This window comes from Nomascus leucogenys, chromosome 2, assembly GCF_006542625.1.
Source record: "Nomascus leucogenys isolate Asia chromosome 2, Asia_NLE_v1, whole genome shotgun sequence".
Lineage (NCBI taxonomy): Eukaryota > Metazoa > Chordata > Mammalia > Primates > Hylobatidae > Nomascus > Nomascus leucogenys.
Window position 1 is genome coordinate 118,685,935 of NC_044382.1, and position 14,984 is coordinate 118,700,918.

A 14,984-nucleotide genomic window follows, 5' to 3' on the forward strand; every position below is an offset into this window, starting at 1 on the left:
AATATCGTGAAAATGGCCACAGTGCCTAAGGTAATTTATAGATTCAATGCCATCCCCATCAAGCTACCAATTACTTTCTTCACAGAATTGGAAAAAACTACTTTAAAGTTCATATGGAACCAAAAAAGAGCCCACATCGCCAAGTCAATCCTAAGCCAAAAGAACAAAGCTGGAGGCATCACGCTACCTGACTTCAAACTATACTACAAGGCTACAGTAACCAAAACAGCATGGTACTGGTACCAAAACAGAGATACAGATCAAGGGAACAGAACAGAGCCCTCAGAAATAATGCGGCATATCTACAACCATCTGATCTTTGACAAACCTGACAAAAACAAGGAATAGGGAAAGGATTCCTTATTTAATAAATGGTGCTGGGAAAACTGGCTAGCCATATGTAGAAAGCTGAAACTGGATCCCTTCCTTACACTTTATACAAAAATTAATTCAAGATGGATTAAAGACTTACATGTTAGACCTAAAACCATAAAAACCCTAGAAGAAAACCTAGGCAATACCATTCAGGACATAGGCATGGACAAGGACTTCACGTCTAAAACACCGAAAGCAATGGCAACAAAAGCCAAAATTGACAAATGGGATCTAATTAAACTAAAGAGCTTCTGCACAGCAAAAGAAAGTACCAACAGAGTGAACAGGCAACCTACAGAATGGGACAAAATTTTCACAACCTACTCATCTGACAAAGGGCTAATATCCAGAATCTACAATGAACTCAAACAAATTTACAAGAAAAAAACAACCCCATCAAAAAGTGGGTGAAGGATATGAACAGACACTTCTCAAAAGAAGACATTTATGCAGCCAAAAAACACATGCAAAAATGCTCATCATCACTGGACATCAGAGAAATGCAAATCAAAACCACAATGGGATACCATCTCACACCAGTTAGAATGGTGATCATTAAAAAGTCAGGAAACAACAAGTGCTGGAGAGGATGTGGAGAAATAGGAACACTTTTACACTGTTGGTGGGACTGTCAACTAGTTCAACCATTGTGGAAGACAGTGTGGCAATTCCTCGGGGATCTAGAACTAGAAATACCATTTGACCCAGCCATCCCATTACTGGGTATATATCCAAAGGATTATAAATCATGCTGCTATAAAGACACATGCACACGTATGTTTATTGCAGCACTATTCACAATAGCAAAGACTTGGAACCAACGCAAATGTCCAACAACGATAGACTGGATTAAGAAAATGTGGCACATATACACCATGGAATACTATGCAGCCATAAAAAATGATGAGTTCATGTCCTTTGTAGGGTCTTGGATGAAACTAGAAACCATCATTCTCAGCAAACTATCGTAAGGACAAAAAACCAAACACCGCATGTTCTCACTCATAGGTGGGAATTGAACAATGAGAACACATGGACACAGGAAGGGGAACATCACACTCTGGGGACTGTTGTGCGGTGGGGGGAGGGGGGAGGGATAGCATTAGGAGATATACTTAATGCTAAATGACGAGTTAATGGGTGCAGCACACTACCATGGCACATGTATAGATATGTAATGAAACTGCACATTGTGCACATGCACCCTAAAACTTAAAGTATAATAATAAAATTTAAAAAAAAAATTTCTTCAAGGTATAATGCCTTTTACTTAACCTTTAGGCTGACAGATGGTGTAGTTTGCAGAATTCCAGCTAGATTCAGGGACACACAGGACTCATCTTAAGGAACTCAAACTCAGTGCTTGGTACCAGCACAAAAGCATTGTGTTTGATCCAACTCTAGGGGATCCATTGGGTTTACATGGTGGGTTACCTGGAATCCAGACCTCCTTCTCCTTTGCTAGAGGTCTAAATCAGCTTTATTTAGGACCTCTAAGAGGAGTAGTATATCACATGTTTTAGGACCTCTAAGAAGAGTAGTATATCAAGTGTTTGCTGAGTTCTCCCTAGGGTTATCCCTTTGTTCTAAATTGCGAGGAAGAAGGGAAAGAAAAATAAGGTCAACCAAGCACTGCTGCAGTTAAAACGGTGGACTCCCTTTCCAAAGGGAACCTCAGAAACATCTAAATGTGTCTGTTATTATTGCAAGGAACCAGGACATCTGAAGAAAGACTGCAAAAAGTTGAAATGGGCACAGAAACTAAAAAGAATAAATATAAAAGAAAGAAGAGGTATGGGAGGCTCTGAGGAAATAAAGAGGGCCTTTCCCTTGCTTTTAAGTCATAATCTGGGGGAAGTGAAGATAGATAGATAGATAGATAGATAGATAGATAGATAGATAGATAGATAGATATAATAGAGAATGAATTAAAGCATTAATTGACACAAGAGGTACCTTTTCCATTCTCAACCCCACCTTTCCTAAAGAGCCTTCTTCCTCAGAGTAATCAAACTATTCAAATGTTAGGGGTATCTAATCAACCAATGACACTATATAAATCAAAACTTTTGCCTTTACAATTAGGAAATTTAGATGAATACCATTCTTTCCTTTTGGTGTCTTCCACACCAAAACATTTGATAGGAAGAGATTTTCTGGAACTTTATAATGATCATATTTTCTTCTCAAAAAGAAGGAAAATGATTTTGGAAATGACTGAAAAAGAATTGACTAAAAATGACAGATCTGAAATTTTGGATCAGATTAAAATTAAAATTCAACCACCAAGTACTAAAACAGAAAAAGAACTTGATGATTTACTAACACATATTCCTAACTATGGTTTCAATCGTCTACTGAGATAGAAGGAATTTTAGTGGCCAATACAAGTACAGGTGGATCCAAATAAGCCACTTTTGAATATTAAACAATATCCATCAAAACAGGAAGCAGTAATAGGAATAAAACAAATAATCAAAGATTTCATTGATAAAGGATTCTCTCTTATTTCAGTCTTTGTAATAGACCCATGCTCCCAGTAAGAAAATCTCATAGGAAAGGATAGAGATTTGTACAAGGTTTGAGCATTATTAACAATATTATGATTCCCCATCATCCAGCAGTCCCAAGCTCTCACACTCTTTTGTCCAATATACTTGTAAGCAATTAATATTTTACTGTAATTAATTTATACGTGTTTCTTTAGCATACCAATAGACCCTGTCACTAAATATTTGTTTGCCTTTACCTGAGATGGCTTTCAATATACCTAGAATGTTATGCCTCAAGTTATACCAAAAGTCCAACATATCTTTCGTAAATATTAAGGGCCGACCATGCTGAGCTAAATTTTGAAGGAAGTTCCATTCTACTTAAGTATACGGATGATCTCTTGTTATGCTCCACAAATCTGCAATATTGTAAAACCTATTCCCTGTACTTGCTGGAACAGTTAGCAAAGAGAAGTCATGAGGTATCCAAAGAAAATCTCAAATTTTGCTTAACAGAAGTAAAATATTTGGAACATTTAATTTCTAAGGGGGGACTACACAAAAATCCAAATTGAGTAACTAGAATTCTTGTATACCCCACTCCAAAAACTAGACAGCTAGGGGGGGTTTTAGGTTTAGCTGGCTACCCTAGCTGGATCTCCAATTTTACTCTCATGGTACAGCAGTTATATACATTGTTGAAAGAAGATCAACTTAAGCCCGTGTACTGAGCATCAGAAGAACAAAGAGCTATTCAAGAAAAAAAAGAAAATCTTACAAGAGCCCCTGTTTTGGGCCACATTTGGGCTGCTGCTTTTCCTTTTTTTTTCATGAGAGCCATGGCAGCATGCTGAGTGTTCTAACTCAAAAACATAGAGGACAGTATAGTCCTATTTTCTTATAATAATCTACTGGCTATGATAGTCAGCAGTTAGAGCCTATAGCATACCCCCTTGTCTGAGGGCCACTTTAGCCATTGCCATGCTCCTTAAGGCCTCTCAGGAAATTGTAATGAATGCTCTGTTGACTTTATATGTATCTCATTCTGTAGAAGCTCTCTGGAATTCACATAACATACTTAGCATTTTTCTGTTAGCAGACTGGATTCTTAAGTATTCTTACTCTCTGATCCACATGTTACTATCTCTCCCCATAATACTCTTCATTACCTCTGTTTTTGCTGCCTGAAACAGGTGATGAGATAACTCATTACTGTATTTTTCTCACAGAACAGCTTTTGATGTCCGGACAGGATTTACAGGAGACACTCCGGGAAAATGCTGATGTTATCTGATTCATTGATGGATCATATCTAATGGATGGATTTGGGAAATAATGGGCAGGCTATGCCATTGTGTCCCTTGTGGGCATCATAGAGAGCAATCCCTTACCTAAAGAAAAATCAGCATAGTTAGCTTAGTTAACAACACTCATCAGAGCTTGTCATTTGGCCAAAAAACAAATGGCTAATATTTACACTGACAGACATTATACGTAGCTCATGACCTTGGAATGTTATCAAAGCAAAAAGAACATTTAACCTCCTCTGGACAATCTAGCAAACAGAGCTGTCAGGTTCATGACCTCGTAATGTTATGAAAGCAAAAAGAACATTTAACCTCCTCTGGACAATCTAGCAAACATAGCTGTCAGGTTTCTGACCTCCTCCTAGAAGCCATCCAATTACAAAAAAATAAGTGGCTATTACAATTCCTGGACATTCCAAACTTGACTCTCCGGAGGGTAAAAGAAATCATTTTGCTGATGTAGCAGCCAAAAAGCCTACTTTAACACAAATAGCAGATGAAACTACAAAGGTAGCTATGTTTAAAAGAAACTATCAAAAAGGAACTCCGTGAGGCTCAAGAAAAGGCTTTAGAGAGAAAAAGGCAGATATAGCTAATGAAGGGGGAGTGCTACCTCCCAACAAAAGCCCCCAACCCTTGCTTGTAATTTATGGTATGGACCCAATGACAGACCTATTTTGCTGATGGGATTTCAGTTTGCTATGCTACAACATGTTTATAAGCTTACTCACTGGGGACCTAAGAAAATGACTGCCTAGGGAAACCAAAATTATGGGAAACCCTTACTAGCACAGCTCATAAGGTTTATGCAAAATATCCAATTTGTTCAAAGCATAATCCAGGGAAGCCACTTTACAGATCTCAAGGGTATTTCTCTTTGCTCATCAGAGCTTTTGAAATTTGGCAAATAGATTTTATCCAATTACCTCCAGACCAAGGTTATAAATACGTATTAGTTAAGATGTGCATGTTTTCTCATTATGTTGAAGCATTTTCTTTAGAACAGCCACTGCAAGCAGTAGGAAAAGATTTATTCTGGAACAGATAACTCCCTCTTGGGGAATTCCTTCCAAATTACATAGTGATAGGAAACTCATTTTGTGGGACAGATAGTTCTCTCAGTTTGTAAAATCAGGCCCATTTTCCAATATTTTTACTGTGTAAACCACCCACAGTCCTCTGCATTGGTGGAATGAACAAACAGAATAATAAAAACCCAACTGGCAAAATTAACGAAAGCTTTTTAAATTACTTGGCCCAAGTCTCTCCCATTGGTTTTAGTTAACCTAAGAGCAACTCCTTTTGGAAAACATCAATTATCCCCCCACAAGATAATTACAGGTTAATCTGGATGAGACTGGATAGAGGATTTCTCCATCCCCATTCAATAAACCAACTTATTGAAAGGGGATATGCTCCATTTCTGTCAAGCCTTAACCAAACTTCTCTCCCAAAAAGCTAAATTGATAAAACTCTTTTTATAGTGCACTGCTGGGGGATAAAGGTCTTAAGTATCATGATCACTAGACATAGGACTATGTTTATTGGAAGAGACATCAACTAAAGGGTTCACCTGAACTTTGTTGGAAAGAACCTCATCAAGTATTATTGACATACCATACCTGTGCAGCTATAATCACTGTGCAACTAAACTTGACGCAGTTGACTCCTGGTGTTACATTTCTCATTTAAAGAAAACTCCAACACCTGAATGGACTTCTGAGTCTACTAGAGATCTCTGGTTAAACACCTCTAAGATTCCTGAGCCCTTCAAGGATGGAAAGTAGATGACATCTGAGTAAAAAGCATTTTCCAAAATACTGGACCAGGTCTGTACTCACGTCAATTTTTTTAACATATACCTTTTGTTTTTGTATTTTCCTTATGATGACTGAATGTCTGGTAATTCCCCTTCCTTTGCTTGATTCCCATTCCTCTTACCAGGAAACCACTAATCTAATTAATATGGAAGTAGGGCAAACCTTTATTTTTCATTATCAAGTGGACATTGAAACCCTGATGTCAAGCTTTTGTAATTAGCCCAATGCTCCTAGAGCATCTTCTTTTTAGGTATAAGATACTCTCAGGGCCCCCGTTTAAGGAAACACATCCAGGAAGTTCTTCCCAATTCCATGCCTGATTGGGTAGTTTTTAATACTTTGCAAATAGATCACTGTATTACTATGAATATAGTTAATCAGTTAGTATAGAAAAGCCCTGATAAAATGGAAGACAGCTTCAGCTAGTGTGCCTTGTCATAGTATTTCTTGTTCTAGGGGTCAGAGACCTTATTTTTGTGACTGGAGGTCTATGAAACATTCTAATGAAACTGGGATTCATACAATGAGGATTACTTGGTGAACAAGGATATCACTGAAGGATAATTTGAGGATCAAACCAGAGAGAATGTGGAAAGCCTTTTGGCATATCCAGACTAAACTATACAGGTAACTACTACCCATCTCACCTTAACTTGGAACACCTAACATTTTTGGGTTGTCAACCTGTACCCAAACTGCACTTCTGCTATAAATGCCCAATGGCAACAACATGTTTGCTGTCTTATCGAACATATCTTATCAAAAACCCAAACATGTTTGATAACACAGCACTGGCCAACTAAAGTAAAAACAGCATTAGGTGCTATAGGGGCAGGACTCAGGATATTAGGACAAGTTGGGAATGTATTTAATAAAGAAATACATTGACAAGAAGAGTCAATACTTACCAATCTAAACAGAAGGAATACTCTTTCAGAAGGAATATAAAGGTTGGGAAGCTGTATGGAAAGATAATGATGCTGCTGCTAAGTGGGTAAATCAAACTGCTCAAGTAATGAGGAACTATGCCAAAACTCGGCAATGGGAAAAAGCATGTGTCCAAACTCAACAAGGTTTGCTGACCAGGCTAATTCAAATGGAAGCAGAGTGCCTCTAAAACATGACCAACCATTTTGGATTCAGAAGCACAAGGTATACATTTGTAGAAAAAATATAGACCCTCTTTTTCCTGAAAAATTACTACCAGGGTTAAGCACCCTGCATATACAGTATATGTGTGTGTGTGTGTGTGTGTGTGTGTAAAATACTTCAATTTCAGTTCTACATAGTAAAGACATTCAGGAAGAATGGTACTGTCCCCAAAATGTTTGGAATCCTGAAATCACGGACCCTAATTTCAACCCCCCTCCAAAATAATATATGCTATATAGGAAAAGGATGCTTCTGTTGGGAAGGGAAAAAGAATGAGACTATAACTGTTTCAGATCTTGCTTGCAATCAGATAATATTTGATTTAAATTAAACTGCTATTTGGTGTAACACTGGCTTCATAGGGAAGTTACTTCTAGGAAAAAAATAACACAATAATGAAGACATTGATAACCAAGTATTTTGGGAATTTGAACTCGATTTTTCTCAAGCTGTACTCCCAGCAGCAAAAGATTGTCCAAACCAGCAATGAGATATTATAAATGATCAGTTAATTACAGTTCTAAATGAAATCAAAGATATTTTGAGGTACAAATACAAGCAAAAAAGAAAAATTTATCTGATTATTCACAGATTACCAAAATGTATGTTCAGGTGATATATGTTCCAACTATCAAAATGTATGTTCTTTTCTATAATACGTTGTTTCTTTTCTATTGTCTTTACCACAGCGGACCTCTCAGTTACTCACTGCATTATTGATTATTTTTCTAATGTTTCTACGTTACAAATCTTATAAATGCTGCAAAGGTTACAAATGTCACAAAAGGAACACAACTCTAACCAAAACTGTAGTTCATCAATTTGAACCAGAGGACACAGAATGCATATAAAGGTGGTTTTCCAATGCCCATTTTGCCCCTTTCCTCTATTTCTGACTGACTGAGGAAGGGCTTTTCATTTTTATTTTTAATCTCAAATTCTCAAGCATTATTAAAAGTACATGGCATTGAATATTTTTCCACCCAGCTCCGCAAGGAATCTCAGCAATACTGCAGACAATGCAACACATCATCACATCTCAAGAGCTCCTAAAGAAATAATCCCAATGCAGTGATTATCTCATTTTTCTGTGAAATGAAGACACCAGCATAGGATAAGAGCCTTTTCACATAATGAAAAGAAATACAGTAGCTTTTGCATCCTCATCGACATAGCAGATGATGGTGTTTCACATAGGAATTAAAAAGAGAACAAGGGCATTTCAGAATTCCAATTTGATCCCCTAAATGCTATAATTCTAAAAAAATGAGACCTGTCCTCTTCAAATCTCCAAATTATTTTATATAGTCTTCAAAGTCCTCCCTTGAATGATATCAACCAAAAGGGAGAAATTTTCAGAAAAAGGAATATCCAAAAAAAATTGTAAAAGTGGAAGCAAGATGGCAGAATAGAAGCCTACACCGTTTGGCACATCATCCCTTGCAGGAACACCAAATTTTAACATGTGCACACAGAAAAGCACTATCACAAGAACCAAAAATCAGATGAACAATTACAGTACCTGATTTTAACTTCATATTACTGAAAGAGGCATTGAAGAGGCTCAGAGAGACAGTCATGAATTATCAACACCACACCTACCCCATTCCCCAGCCGATGGCACCACGGCACAGAAAAAGAATGTGTGTAATTGGAGGAGGGAGAGTGCAGTGACTGCAGGACTTAACGTTGAACTCAATGCTGCCCTGTCACAGCGGATAACAAAGCTCTGCTGGGCTCAGCCAGCACCTGTGCATGAAAGTAGCAGGTGGACCAGACTTAGTTAGAAGAGAATCACCCATCCCAGCAGTTGGAATTTGAGTTTCTTGGCAAGCCTTGGCACCAGAGGCCAAAGTGCTCTGCAGTCCTAGATAAACTTGAAATGTAGTCGTGGACACAAAGACTGCAATTCCTAGGCAACAACTAGTGTTGGGTTGGGCTCAGAGCCAGTGGACTAGAGTGGCACCAGCCTAGAGAGGCACCAGCCAGGGCAGCTAAAAGGAATGCTTGCTTCACCCCTCTTCCAACCCTAGGCAGTGCAGCTTACACCAACGAAAGAGACTCCTTCCTTCTGCTTAAGAACAGGAGAGTGAAGAGTAAAGGGGACTTTGTCTTACATCTTGGATACCAGCTCAGCCACAATAGGATAGGCACTGTACAGAGTCATGAGGATCCTGTTCCAGACCCCAGCTTATGAAGACGTTTTTAGACACACCCGGGGCCAAAAGGAAACCTGCTGCCTTGATGGGAAGAACTCAGTCCTGGCAAGATTCATCACCTGCTGACTAAAGAGCCCTTGGGCTCTAAATAACCAACAGAAATATCCAGGTATTACGCCATGAGCCTTGGGTGAGACTCTAAGACATGCTGACTCCAGGTGAGATCCAGTACACTTGCAGTTGTGGTGGCTATAGTAAAAGTCTCCTTCTCTCTGCAAAAAAGCAGAGGGGCAAGTAAAGGTGACATTGTCTTGCACTTTAGGTCCCAGCTTGGCCATAGTAGGGATAGAACAACAAGCAGGCTCTTGGGAATCCTGAATAGTATATATCTGGTGAAAACATCCTTCAAGTATGAAGAAGAAATAAAGACTTTCCAAGGCAAACACAAATTAAGGGATTTCATCAACACCAGTCCTTTCCTACAAGAAATGCTAAAGGGACTTCTTCACAGAAAGAAAAGGACATTGATGAGAAATAAGAAATCATGTTAAGGCACAAAATTCACTGGAAATAGTAGGCATGCAGAAAAATTCAGAATATTATAGCATTGTAATTGTGGTATGTAAACTACTCTTAAGTAGAAAAACTAAAAGATGAACCAATCAAAATAACTACAAAACTTTTTGAGACATAGTATAGTAAGACATAAAGAGAAACAATAAAAAGTTAAAAAACAGGTGGATTAAGTTAAAAAGTAGAGTTTTTATTAGTTTTCTTTTTGTATGTTTATTTTGTTATGCAATCAGCACTAAGTTGTCATCAGTTTAAAATAATGGGTTATAAGATAGTATTTGCAAGCCTAATGGTAAGTGCAAATTGAAAAATACATAACAGATTCACAAAAAATAAAAAGCAAGAAATTAAGTCATACCACCAGAGAAAATCAATTTCACTTAAATAAAAAACAACAAAGACAGGAAGAAAGGAAACAGGGAACAGAAGACCACAAAACAAATAACAAAATGGCAGGAGTAAGTCCCTACTTTTCAACAATAACATTGAATGTAAATGGGGTGAATTCTTCAATAAAAAAAATATAGTGGCCAAATGGATGAAAAAACAAGACCTAATGATCTCTCCTTTACAAGAAACATACTTCACCCACAAAGATACAAATAGACTCAAAATAAAGAGATGGAAAAAAGATATTCCATGTGAATGAAAACCAAAACACGGAAGGAGTTGCTATACTTATTTAAACAAAATAGAGTTCAAGACAAAAACTGTAAGAAGAGAGAAACAAAGTCATTATTAAATGATAAAGTGGTCAATCCAGCAAGATGATATAAAAATTGGAAATATATATGCACCTAAAACTAGAGCACACAGATATATAAGGAAATGTTATTAGATCTAAAGAGAGAAATAGGTCTCAGTGAATGAATAGCTGGAGACTTCAATACCCCACTTTCAGCATTAGACAGATCTTCCAAACAGAAAATCGACAAAGAAACATCAAATTTAATTAGCACTATAGGACAAATGGACCTAATAAATATTTACAGAACATTTCATCCAACAGCTGCAGAATACACATTCTTCTCTTCACCACATGGATCATTCTCTAGAATAGAACATATGTTAGGTCACAGAATTGGGTCCAAAAAATTCAAAAACCATGAAATTGTAATCAGGAATCTTCTCTGAACACAGTGGAATCCAACTAGAAATCAACAGAAGAGGAATTTTGGAAACTATACAAACACGTGAAAATTAGATGATGTGCACCTGAATAACAAGTGGGTCAATGAAGAAATTAAGGTGGAAATTTAAAAATTTCTTGAAACAAATGTTAATGGAAACACAACATACCAAAATCTATGGAATATAATGAGAGCAGTACTAAGAGGGGAATTTATTGCTATAAATGTCTGCATCAAAAAAGAAAATCTTCAAATAAGTAACCTAATGATGCATCTTAACGAACAAGAAAAGCAAGAGCCAATCAAACCCAAAATTAGTAGAAGAAAAGAAATGAGACATGCTGACTTCAGGTGAGACCCAGTCTAATCTAAAGATTACAGCAAAAGTAAGTGAGTTTGAAGTGAAGAAAAAAATTAAAAAAATCAATTACCATGAAAGCCAGTTTTTTGAAAAGATAAACAAACTCGGAAAACCTTTAGTTAGACAAACGAAGAAAAAAATGTAGATGACTCAAATAAAATCAGAGATGAAAAAAGAGACATTACAATAGATACTGCAGAAATTTAAAGGATCATTAATGGCTACTATGAGCAACTCTATGACAAAAATTTAGAAAATCTAGAGGAAATAAATTGCTAAACACATACAACCTACCAAGATTGAACCATGAAGAAATTCTTAATCTGAACAGACCAATAACAAGCAATAATATCAAATCCATAATAAAATGTCTTCCAGTGCAGGACTCAATGGTTTCACTGCTGAATTCTATCAAACATTTAAAGAAGAATACCACTGTACTCAAACTATTCCAAAAAATATAGGAGGAAGGCATATCTCTAAACTCATTCTATGAGGCCAGTATTACTCTCATAGCAAAATCAGACAAAGACATATTAAAAACAAAAAACTACAGGCCAATATTTCTGACGAATATTGATGCAAAAATCCTCAACGATATCTAGCAAACCAATGTCAATGATACATTAGAAAGATTATTCATCACAACGAAGAGAAATTTATCCCAGGGATGCAAAGATGCTTCCATGTATGCAAATCAATCAACGTGACACACTATATCAACAGAATAAAGGACAAAAATGATACAATTATTTCAATTGGTGAGATAATTGATAAAAATCAACATCCTTTTATGATAAAATTCAACATCCCTTCATGATAAAAACCCTTGAAAAAACTGGGTATAGAAGGAAGATACCTCAACATAATAAGAGCCATATATTTCAGACTTGCAGCTAGTATCACGCTGAATGGGGAAAAATGGAAAGAGCCTTTCCTCTAAAATCTGGGACATGACAAGGATGCCCACTTTCACCATTGTTATTCAACATAGTACTGGAAGTCTTAGCTAGAGCAATCAGACAAGAGAAAGAAACAAAGGGCATCCAAATTGGAAAGAAAGAAATCAAATTATCCTTGTTTGCAAATGATATGACCTTGTATTTGGAAGAATCTAAAGACATCACCAAAAAACTATTAGAACTGATAAACAAATTCAGTAAAGTTGCAGAATACAAATCAATACACACAAATCAGTAGCATTTCAATATGCCAACGGTGAAGAATGTGAAAGAGAAATCAAGAAAGCAATTCCATTTACAAGAGGTACAAATAAAATTAAATACCTAGGTATTAACCAAAGAAATGAAAGATCTCTATAATGAAAATTACAAAACATTGGTGAAAGAAATTGAAGAGGAGACACAAAAAAACTGAAATATATTTCATGTTCATGGATTGGAAGAATCAATATTGTTAAAATGTCCACAGTACCCAAGACAATCTACATATTCAATGCAATCCCTACCAAAATACCAATGAAATTCTTCAGAGTAACAGAAAAAAACTGTCCTAAAATTTATATGAAACCACAAAAGACCCAGAATAGCCAAAGCTATTCTTAGAAAAAAAGAACAAAACTGGAGGAATCACATTAACTGACTTCAAATTATACTACGGAGCTTCAAATATACTTCAAATTATACTATAGGAACCAAAACAGCATGGTATTGGCATAAAAACAGACACATAGACCAATGGAGCAGAAGAGAGAATCCAGAAACAAGTCCACACACCTACAATGAACTCATTTTTGACAAAGGTGCCAAGAATATACACTGGGTAAAAGACAGTCTCTTCAATAAGTAGTGCTGGGAAAACTGGATATCCATAAACAAAAGAATGAAACAAGACCCCTGTCTCTTGAAATATACAAAAGTCAAGCCAAAATGGATTAAAGAGTTACATTTAAGAATCAAACTCTGGGCCGGGTGTGGTGGCTCATGCCTGTAATTCCAGCACTTTGGGAGGCCGAGGTGGGCAGATCACTAAGTCAGGAGAACGAGACCATCCCAGCTAACACGGTAAAAACCTATCTCTACTAAAAATACAAAAAATTAGCCAGGTATGGTGGTGGGCGCCTGTAGTCCCAGCTACTCGGGAGGCTGAGGAAGGAGAATGGTGTGAACCCGGGAGGCAGAGCTTGCAGTGAGCAGAGATCATGACACTGCACTCCAGCCTGGGCGACAGAACGAGACTCCATCTCAAAAAAAAAAAAAAAAAAAAAAAATCAAACTCTGAAACTACTACAAGAAAACCTTGAAGAAACTCTCCAGGACATTGGTCTGGGCAAAAATTTATTGAGTAATACCCCATGAACACAGGCAACCAAAGCAAAAGCAGACATATGTGATCACATCAAGTTAAAAAGCTTCTGAACAGCAAAGAAAACAATCAACAAAGAGACCACCCAAAGAATAAGAGAAAATAGTTGCCAACTATCCATCTGACAAGGGTTTAATAACCAGAACATATAAGGAGCTCAAACAACTCTATAGGAAAAAAAATCTAATAATCTAATCAAAAAGTGGGCAAAATATCTGAATAGATATTTTTCAAAAGAAGTCACACAAAAGGCAAAAAGTGATACAAAAAGGTGTTCAACATCACTGATCATCAGAGAAATGCAAATCAAAACCTTTTACCCTGTATACAGTGGTAACCACATATTTGCTTTACCTTGTGTATAAAGTCCCTGACCACCAATCAAAATGGAAAGAACGTCCCCTTCATTTCACTGCTCCCCTTCTCCAATTTTCTATGTATCAGAATATGTATATATTGTGTTTTGTATAGCCCACTCGAGGAGATACAATGTCACCCATTTAAAATGGCTTTTGTCCAAACGACATGCAATAACAAATGCTGGAGAGGAGGTGGAGAAAAGGGAGCCCACCCTACCTTGTTGGTGGGAATGTAAATTAGTACAACTACTATGGAGAACATTTTGGAGGTTCCTCAAAAAACTAAAAATAGAGCTACCATAACATCTAGCAATATAACTGCTGTGTATATACCCCAAAGAAGGGAAATTAGTATATCAAAAAGATATCTGCACTCTCATGTTTGTTATAGCACTGTTCACAAAGCCAAGATTTGGAAGCAACCTAAGCGTCCATGAACAGATGAGTGGATAAAGAAAATGTTTTTACACACAGTGGAGTACTATTCAGCCATAAAAAGGAATAGGATCCTCTAATTTGCAACAATATGGATAGTCATTATGTTAAGTGAAAAAAAGACAGGCACAGAAAGACAAACATCACAGGTTTTCACTTATTTGTGGGATCTAAGATTCAAAACAGTTGAACTCATGGAGATAGTACAAGGATTGTTAGTACAGGCTGGGAAAAGTGGTAAGTGGTGGGACAGAAGTGAGGATGGTTAATAAGTGCAAAACATATATATAAAGAATGAGTAAGACCTAGTATTTGATAGTACAATGGGCTTACTATAGTCAATAATAATTTAATTATACATTTAAAAATAACTAAAGGAGTATAATTGGATTGTTTGTAACTCAAAGTATAAATGCTGAGGAGATAGATTCCCCATTTAGCATATTGTGATTATTATGCATTGCAAGCCTGTATCAAAATATAATATGTGTCCCAT